General features: G+C 43.8%; 1 protein-coding gene across 6 annotated transcripts in view; it reads right to left on the bottom strand.

Moving 5' to 3' along the window:
* RFFL (ring finger and FYVE like domain containing E3 ubiquitin protein ligase) overlaps window positions 1-8,431 on the bottom strand; it is an 81,279-nt gene that overhangs the window by 18,881 nt on the left and 53,967 nt on the right. The window contains exon 1 of one of the 6 annotated variants that reach the window (XM_017890902.1): window positions 5,037-5,217. The exons of the other annotated variants lie outside the window; for them this stretch is intronic. The gene's annotated coding sequence lies outside the window, so the exon portion shown is untranslated. Of the gene's footprint in view, window positions 1-5,036; window positions 5,218-8,431 lie in introns of those variants that run through there. 6 annotated transcript variants of the gene reach the window in all.

Below are 8,431 nucleotides of genomic sequence, written 5' to 3'. Positions count from 1 at the left end.
AATATTTTGTGTTTTTTTTTTTTTTTTTTTTTGAGACAGGGGTCTCACTCGGTCACCCAGGCTGGAGTGGAGTGGCATGATCTCAGCTCACTGCAACTGCCGCCTCCCAGGTTCAAGTGATTCTCCTGCTTCAGCTTCCTGAATAGCTGGGATTACAGGCATGTGTCACATGCCCAGCTAATTTTTTTTTTTTTTTTTTTTTTTTTTTTTGAGATGGAATCTTGCTCTGTCGCCCAGCCTTGAGTGCAGTGGTGCAATCTCGGCTCACTGCAAGCTCCACCTCCCGGGTTCACACCATTCTCCTGCCTCAGCCTCCCAAGTAGCTGGGACTACAGGCGCCTGCCACCATGCCTGGCTAATTTTTTGTATTTTTAGTAGAGACGGGGTTTCACCGTGTTAGCCAGGATGGTCTCAATCTCCTGACCTCATGATCCACCCAACTCAGCCTCCCAAAGTGCTGGGATTACAGTTGTGAGCCACCGCACCTGGCCAATTTTTGTATTTTTAGTAGAGACTGGGTTTTGTCATATTGCCCAGGCTGGTCTCAAGCTCCTGACCTTAAGTGATCCACCTGCCTCAGCCTCCCAAAGTGCTGGCATTACAGGTGTGAGTCACCATGCCCCGCCAAATTTTGTAATTCTTTAAATCACATGTTGATAGACAAATCTGAGACAGTGTGTAATAATAAAAAGAATATAGGCCGGGCGCGGTGGCTCAAGCCTGTAATCCCAGCACTTTGGGAGGCCGAGACGGGCGGATCGCGAGGTCAGGAGATGGAGACCATCCTGGCTAACACGGTGAAACCCCGTCTCTACTAAAAAATACAAAAAACTAGCCGGGCGAGGTGGCGGGCACCTGTAGTCCCAGCTGCTCAGGAGGCTGAGGCAGGAGAATGGCGTAAACCCGGAAGGCGGAGCTTGCAGCGAGCTGAGATCCGGCCACTACACTCCAGCCTGGGCGACAGAGCGGGACTCCGTCTCAAAAAAAAAAAAAAGAATATAGAATCTGGAATAAGAAGGCCTCAGTCCTAAGTCCTGCTCTACTACTTAAAGTCTGTGTTATCTACCTCTAACAAGTAATAGACTTTCTGTACTTCATTTTTCTCATCTGGACAGTCTATATGCTATAAAGCACTATATAAACATTAGTTGTTGTTATCTGTATTATAACAATGCTTTTAACTACAATTTTTCTGGGAAGGCAAAGGTACAAAATAAAACTAATAAACCTACAGATTTCACAACAATTACCATCTGGCTTTCCAGGCTTGTCCCCTGCAAAGAGGACAAGGTTGTAGACAATTCACTAACTTTTTTTTGGGATGGAGTCTCACTCTGTCGCCCAGGAGTGCAGAGGCGTGATCTCAGCTCACTGTAACCTCTGCCTCCCAGGTTCAAGTGATTCTCCTGCCTCAGCCTCCCGAGTAGCTGGGATTACAGGCGCCTGCTACCATGCCTGGCTAATTTTTGTATTTAGCCAGGGCTAAATACAATACATGTTTGGGCTGAAGATAAAGGTTTGGGAACACATGACCCACCCGAAGTACATAAAGCCGGAGTTGGGCCGGAGACTGATTAGATGGTCTGGGTCAGAAGAGAAGAAGACGCAGGAAAACCACATCTACAGGGCAAGCAGGGGAAAGCCCACAGCAGCACAGAGGAAAAAAGAATGCTCAGAGCAGGGGGAACTGGAGAGTGTTTTTAGTTTCAAGAAGAAATTAGCAACACTGTCAAATGTCTCAGAGAACAGAATACAAGGAAGAATGCAAAATGCCCAATGGACTAAGGTTTAGGAAAGTGTCCATGTGTGTTCTCTGCCTAAGCAGTTTAGGAAGAAAGAAGCTGATAATCATAGGTTGGAAAGTGAATGAGAAGTTAAGAATTCACACAATTCCAAGGATAAATTATTATTTCAAGAAACTTGACTGTAAAGTGAAAGGAAGAGAGAAGGCAGTCGCTAAAGAAGATCCGGTGTCACCAGGATAAATGCAGACATATTCACAAACTGCTGAGGAGTCCCCAAAAGATTAAGAGACCGTAGAGGAAGTGAAGCTGGCAATAAATGATGGGAGTAGGAGTAAAGGTTGGAGTAGAAAAAGAAGTGATCCGGCTGGGCACGGTGGCTCATGCCTATAATCCCAGCACTTTGGGAGGCCGAGGTGGGCAGATCACCTGAGGTCAGGAGTTCAAGACCAGCCTGGCCAGCATGGTGAAATCCCGTCTCCACTAAAAATACAAAATTACCCAGGCGTGGTGACATGCACCTGTAATCCAAGCTACTCAGGAAGCTGAGACAGGAGAATCACTTGAACCCCGGAGGTGAAGTTGCAGTGAGCCACCGCACTTCAGCTTGGGCATTTTGAGCGAAACTCCGTCTCAAAAATAAATAAATAAATAGGAAAAAGAAGTCATCATGTGATCAGATTAGGGGGTAGGTCTATTCCCAGGCAGGATAAAAGTCACTTCATTCACCAGACAGTGGGGCAGAGGTGAAGGCAGGTGTAACCAAATATAAGTTTATAGTATTAGCAATAGAAAAGTGGAAGTACGAAATAAACAGGAAAGGGGCCAGGCACAGTGGCTCACATCTATAATCCCAGCATGTTGGGAGGCCAAGACAGGAGGATCGCTTGAGGCCAGGAATTCATAATCAACCTGGGCAAGACACTGAGACTCCATCTCTATAAAAAATAATAATAATAGGCCGGCCGTGGTGGCTCACATCTGTAATCCCAGCACTTTGGGAGGCCAAGGCGGGCAGATCATGAAGTCAGGAGATAGAGACCATCCTGGCTAACACGGTGAAACCCCATCTCTACTAAAAAAATACAAAAAATTAGCCAGGTGTGGTGGCGGGCACTTGTAGTCCTAACTACTCGGGAGGCTGAGGCAGGAGAATGGCGTGAATCCAGAAAGCAGAGCTTGCAGTAAGCCGAGATCACGTCACTGCACTGCAGCCTGGGCGACAGAGCAAGATTCTGTCTCAAAAAAGTAAAAAATAATAAAAAAAAACTAGCTGGGCATGGTGGCACACACCCGTAGTCCCAGCTATGTGAGAGGACAGAGGATCACTTGAGTCCAGGAGGATGTAGTGAGCTATGATTGTGCCATAGCACACTCCAGTCTAGGCACCACAGTCTAGGCAAGTTCCTGTCTCAAAAATTAAAAAAATTAAAAAGGAAAGGGGAGATAGATTTACCCACAAGAAAAAAGTAAACTTTTGTTCCACACAAGGAATCTACAGGTTGTAAATTTTTCCTACAAGGACTTTGCACAAAATGGACAGCCCCACCTGGTAAGGCACAATCAGTAGGAAAAACTAGAAAGTTGTATATTGTTTAAATCCATGTACTTTTTTTTTTCTTGAGACAGAGTCTCACTCTGTCACCCAGGCTAGAGTGCAATGGCGTGATCTTGGCTCACTGCAACCGCCACCTCCCATGCTGAAGCAATTCTCCTGCCTCAGCCTCCTGAGTAGCTGGGACAACAGGAGCTACCACACCCAGCTAATTTTTGTATTTTTAGTAGAGATGGGGTTTCGCCATGTTGGCCAGCCTCATCTCGCACTCCTGACCTCAGGTGATCCACCTGCCTTGGCCTCCCAAAGTGCTGAGATTACAAGCGTGAGCCACCATACCCGGCAAAAATCCATGTACTTTAACAAGCACTTAGGAAGCACTAGCTATATTGTGGGTACTGGAAACACCAAAAGTGATTTCGACCAGGTCCTTGTCCCGAGAGGATCTGGGGCCTTGAAAGGCATATAACTCAACTTGAACATCTTGATACAAGACAGAAGAAAACTCTTCTTTAGCTGGAGTCAAGAGAACCCAACTTCCTCCACACTATTTTTATTCTCTTACTTTGGTTCTAACCTTAAGTGCCTCTTCTGAACATCTCTGAAAGAAGAGCTATCGGCCTATTCATGTAGTTGGCTAATTTTAAAAAGGAGGCTGGCTGGGCGCGGTGGCTCAGGCCTGTAATCCCAGCACTTTGTGAGGCCAAGGTGGGCGAATCACAAGGTCAGGAGAGCAAGACCAATCCCAGCTAACATGGTGAAACCTCGTCTCTACTAAAAATACAAAAATTAGCTGGGCGTGGTGGCGGGCGCCTGTAGTCCCAGCTACTCAGGAGGTTGAGGCAGGAGAATCACTTGAACCTGACAGGCAGAGGCTGCAGTGAGCCAAGATTGCACCACTGCACTCCAGCCTGGGCAACAGAGCGAGACTCCATCTCAAAAAAAAAAAAAAAAAAAGTTGCCATTCTGTTATCCCATAGTCTCCAAGTTTAGATGGAGAATGAAGTCTTATGCTAGGAATATACATATGTGGTGAAGGGGGTTATTACAGGAAAGAGCAGGTAGTGGCAAGATTCTCCAATGCTAACATACCTTAGACCTGCTCAGTCTAACAGAACAGGTTTGCCAAAGTCAGCCGACTAGGCTTTTACTCTCTCTCTCTCTCTCTATATATATATATATTTTTTTTTTTTGAGATGGAGTTTCACTCTTATCACCCAGACTAGTGTTGGGACTACAGGTGTGCATCACTACACCTGGTTAATTTTGTATTTTTAGTACAGATGGGGTTTCACCATGTTGGCCAGGCTGGTCTTGAACTCCTGACCTCAGGTGAGATACGCCTGCCTCAGCCTCCCAAAGTGCTGGAATTACAGGCATAAGCCACCACGCCTGGCCACTCTGACAGGTATTTAAACAAACAAACAAACAAAAAACATGTCCTAATATGGTCAGTTAGAAGTACTCTCCTGCCAAACTAGAAAGCCCTAACCCTAAATAACAACTACATTCAGGGTTATATCAGAGGGTGGAAGGAAAGAGTTTGTAACAACACTATACAAGCTAAAATACTTTTCTCTTAGGAATATATTTTTCATTCCTCATCCCTAAATAGACAGATATACATACATGGCATTTGATATTGCTATTAAAGGACTGAAAGTGGAACTAATTGTGAGGTGTAAAAAGAATTCTCCCTAAGGTGAAAACTGAAAAACTTTTCTCTCTTATCTACAAACCTCCTTCTGATCTTGAAAGAAAATGATCAGATCTTCACTCAGGGCTTGAACATTCCTTCCCAAACTCCCCTCACCCTCTTCTTAAAAGACAGACTTGGCAATTTAATCCTCAAAAACAGTGTCTAACTGCTGTCCTACAGGGCTTGCTTGAAGCCTACTAGGGTCTCCTCTTCCACTTTCCCTAAAGGGGAGAAAAATGGGAGATGTAGGGCCAGTAGCGAGTAAGAACATTTACCATTCCCTGTGGAAGAACCCTGTGATATGAGGCAGGAATGGCTAGCTAGCATGCAGGATTTTGTCAGCTTGATAGGTATGCTAGTATTTCTTGGGAGACTTAGCCCTGCTGAACAGGAAAATAACAGTGTTAATAACAGGATAAAATAAATTACCTATTCCAGGTAGGCTTGGTACAGTCATAGTTAGAGGCAAGAGAGTAGATAATGTGATTTCAACCTATGAAGTCCTAGATTCCTAAGTAATTTTAAAACACTTCTCCGCTTGTTCGCCTGCCCAAGGCAAATAATTTAAAGCAGATCAGTGGTTGTCATGAGTCTTCCCAAGAAGGGGAGAAAGGAGTAAAAGGGCCATGCTGGTTTGCAATGTAACTCCAAAACCAGCAAAAAACTAAGGCAGTAAAAAAATCCCCAAGGTTCTCACCCAATCTATTCTAATTTTAATTAACTGCTCTGTGCACCAAGGTAGTTCTGCAACAACAGACTTTACACAAAAGCATAGACAGCTACATCTTGGAATCAACACACTTATGGTACACCCATTGTATAACAGTTTACAAAAATCCTTTTAAAATACGTAAATAAAATGCCCCCAAACCTTAAAGAAATGCTTTTCTGACATGGCAAATCAGAAAAGGGCTGGAAAGCAAGCCTTACAGAATCATGTCCAGTTTGTTGAGGGTGGTACATCTACTGTCACTAACATATTTCTGGAATGGTTAAAAGCATCTATCTATGTTGTTAGTGCATAAAGAAAAGTATCCCACGTTAAGAATCATTAGTACAGAATGGGCTTAGCTTCATCTTGTATATTATCATTAAAAAGCAATTAAAGTACAATTGCAATGGTTTTGAAAGGAAATTCTGTGAAAAGCCTATCAATAGGGCTTAGGCTAAGTCTCTCTAAAATAACTGATAAGTAATTACATATTTTGAGAAGTAAAAAAGAAAGTAGCTACTCTCTGCTGGAAGAATGCCTATTTGCCAGGCACCGAGATAGGTACTTTTACCTAGTGTTATCGCATGTGATCCTCACAGTTCCGGCAAGGTAGATTACTTCTTCCCATTTTCAGGTAAGAAAAAAGGGTTCAGAGAAGTAAAGTAACTTGTTAAAGGTCACAGCTAGAGGATAGCAAAGCCAAGATTTGAACCTTGGTCACTTAGACCCTGAAGCCCACCCTCTTGAAATGTAGTCCTGATTTAATTTAAAAAATCAATCTGTCTACCCTGTGGCCTATCCCCTCTGAGCTTTTGCTTTCCATCTCTACAGGAACTTTCCTATCATCATACAGGTATGCTCCAGAATCTCCCAGGTGTTAAAAACTCTTCTTTGTCATAATGGAAGTACAAATTACGACCACCAAGTGTCACCACCACTGGAATGGCTAAAATGGAAAAGAGATACTAGCAAATGTTGATAAGGATAAAGAGCAACTGGAGCAGCCGGGCGCGGTGGCTCACACCTGTAATCCCAGGCGGGTAGATCACCTGAGGTCGGGAGTTCGAGACCAGCCTGGACAACATGGTGAAACCCTGTCTCTGCTAAAAATACAAACAATTAGCCGGGTGTGGTGGCACACGCCTGTAATCCCAGCTACTCAGGAAGCTGAGGCAGGACAATCACTTGAACCTGGGAGGCAGAGGTTGCAGTGAGCCCAGATCGCACCATTGCACTCCTGCCTGGATGACAGAGCGAAACTCTGTCTCAAAAAAAAAAAAAAAAAAGGAAAAAAGAGCAACTGGAACTCTAATATTGCTGGTGGAAGTGTAAATCACTGCAACCAATTTGCAAATTGTGTGTGTGTGTGTGTGTGTGTGTGTGTGTACATGCACATACACATCTCTTTCCATGGCTTTGCAATTCTACATCTAGGCATATACCCAACAGAAATTTACAGTCACCGAAACAGTTTACAGGAATATCCATGGAAGCCCTACTGTAATAGCCTCAAGCTGGAAACAACTGAAGTGTCCATCAACAGTAGAATTATGATATGTTCACAGAGCAATGAGAAAAAACAAACAACCGATACATGCAATAGTACAGACGAATCTTATGTTGAACAAAAGAAGCAGGCACAAATGAATACATGGGAAATGATTTGTTTTACATAAAATTCAAAAACAGGCAAACTATGGTGTTCAAAATCAGGATAGTGGTCATCCTGTGAGGCAGGATTATAGATGGAAGGCAGCCCAAGGGGCTTCTGATAACATTTTGTTTCCTAATCTGAATGCTGATTATGTAGATATGTTGACTTTGTAAAAATTCATCGAACTGTACACTTATAATTTGTATGCTTCTCTAGTTACACTTGAATTAAAAGTTTTTATGTTTCTGTTTTGTTTTTTTTTTGTTTTGTTTTTTTGAGACAGGGTCTCTCACTCTGTTGCTCAGGCTGGAGTACAGTGATGTGACCATGGCTCACTGTAGCCTGGACCTCCCAGGCTTACCTGATCCTCCTGCCACAGCATGCCGAGTCGCTGGGACTACAACCGTGCACACCACCACACCTAATTTTTTGTATTTTTTTGTCGAGACGGGGTTTCGTCAAGCTGCCCAGGCTGATCTCGAACTCCTGGGCTCAAGCAACCCACCCACCTCAGCCTCCCAAAGTGCTAGGATTACAGGCGTGGGCCCCTGCACCAGGTCTATATGACAGATTTTTTCTTTTCTTTTCTTTTTTTTTCTTTTTTGAGATGCAGTCTCACTCCATCACCACTGCTGGAGTGCAGTGGCGTGATCTCGGCTCACTGCAACCTCTGCCTGCTGGGTTCAAGCAGTTCTTGTGCCTTAGCCTCCCGAGTAGCTGGGATTACAGGCATGCACCACCACGCCCAGCTAATTTTTGTATTTTTAGTAGAGATGGGGTTTCACCATGTTGGGCAGGATGGTCTCGATCTCCTGACCTTGTGATCCGCCCACTTTGGCCTCCCAAAGTGCTGGAATTACAGGAGCGAGCCACCGCGCCCAGCCAATGACAGATTTTTTTTAAAGCAACTAGTCAAATATTTGTAATTTGTAAAAAAATAACCAAAAAATTTTAAAAAAACAATTTTGACTCCACATTCTCTCCCTCCCCAGTAAAGCTCATTTTCTGTGATCTCCTCTAAATCAAATTCCTCCAAATATTTGACTCTACTTTTTTTTTTTTTTTTTTT

Source organism: Rhinopithecus bieti, unplaced genomic scaffold (assembly GCF_001698545.2).
Source record: "Rhinopithecus bieti isolate Rb0 unplaced genomic scaffold, ASM169854v2 scaffold_19652, whole genome shotgun sequence".
Classification (NCBI taxonomy): domain Eukaryota; kingdom Metazoa; phylum Chordata; class Mammalia; order Primates; family Cercopithecidae; genus Rhinopithecus; species Rhinopithecus bieti.
This window is presented reverse-complemented; position numbering and strand designations above follow the sequence as displayed.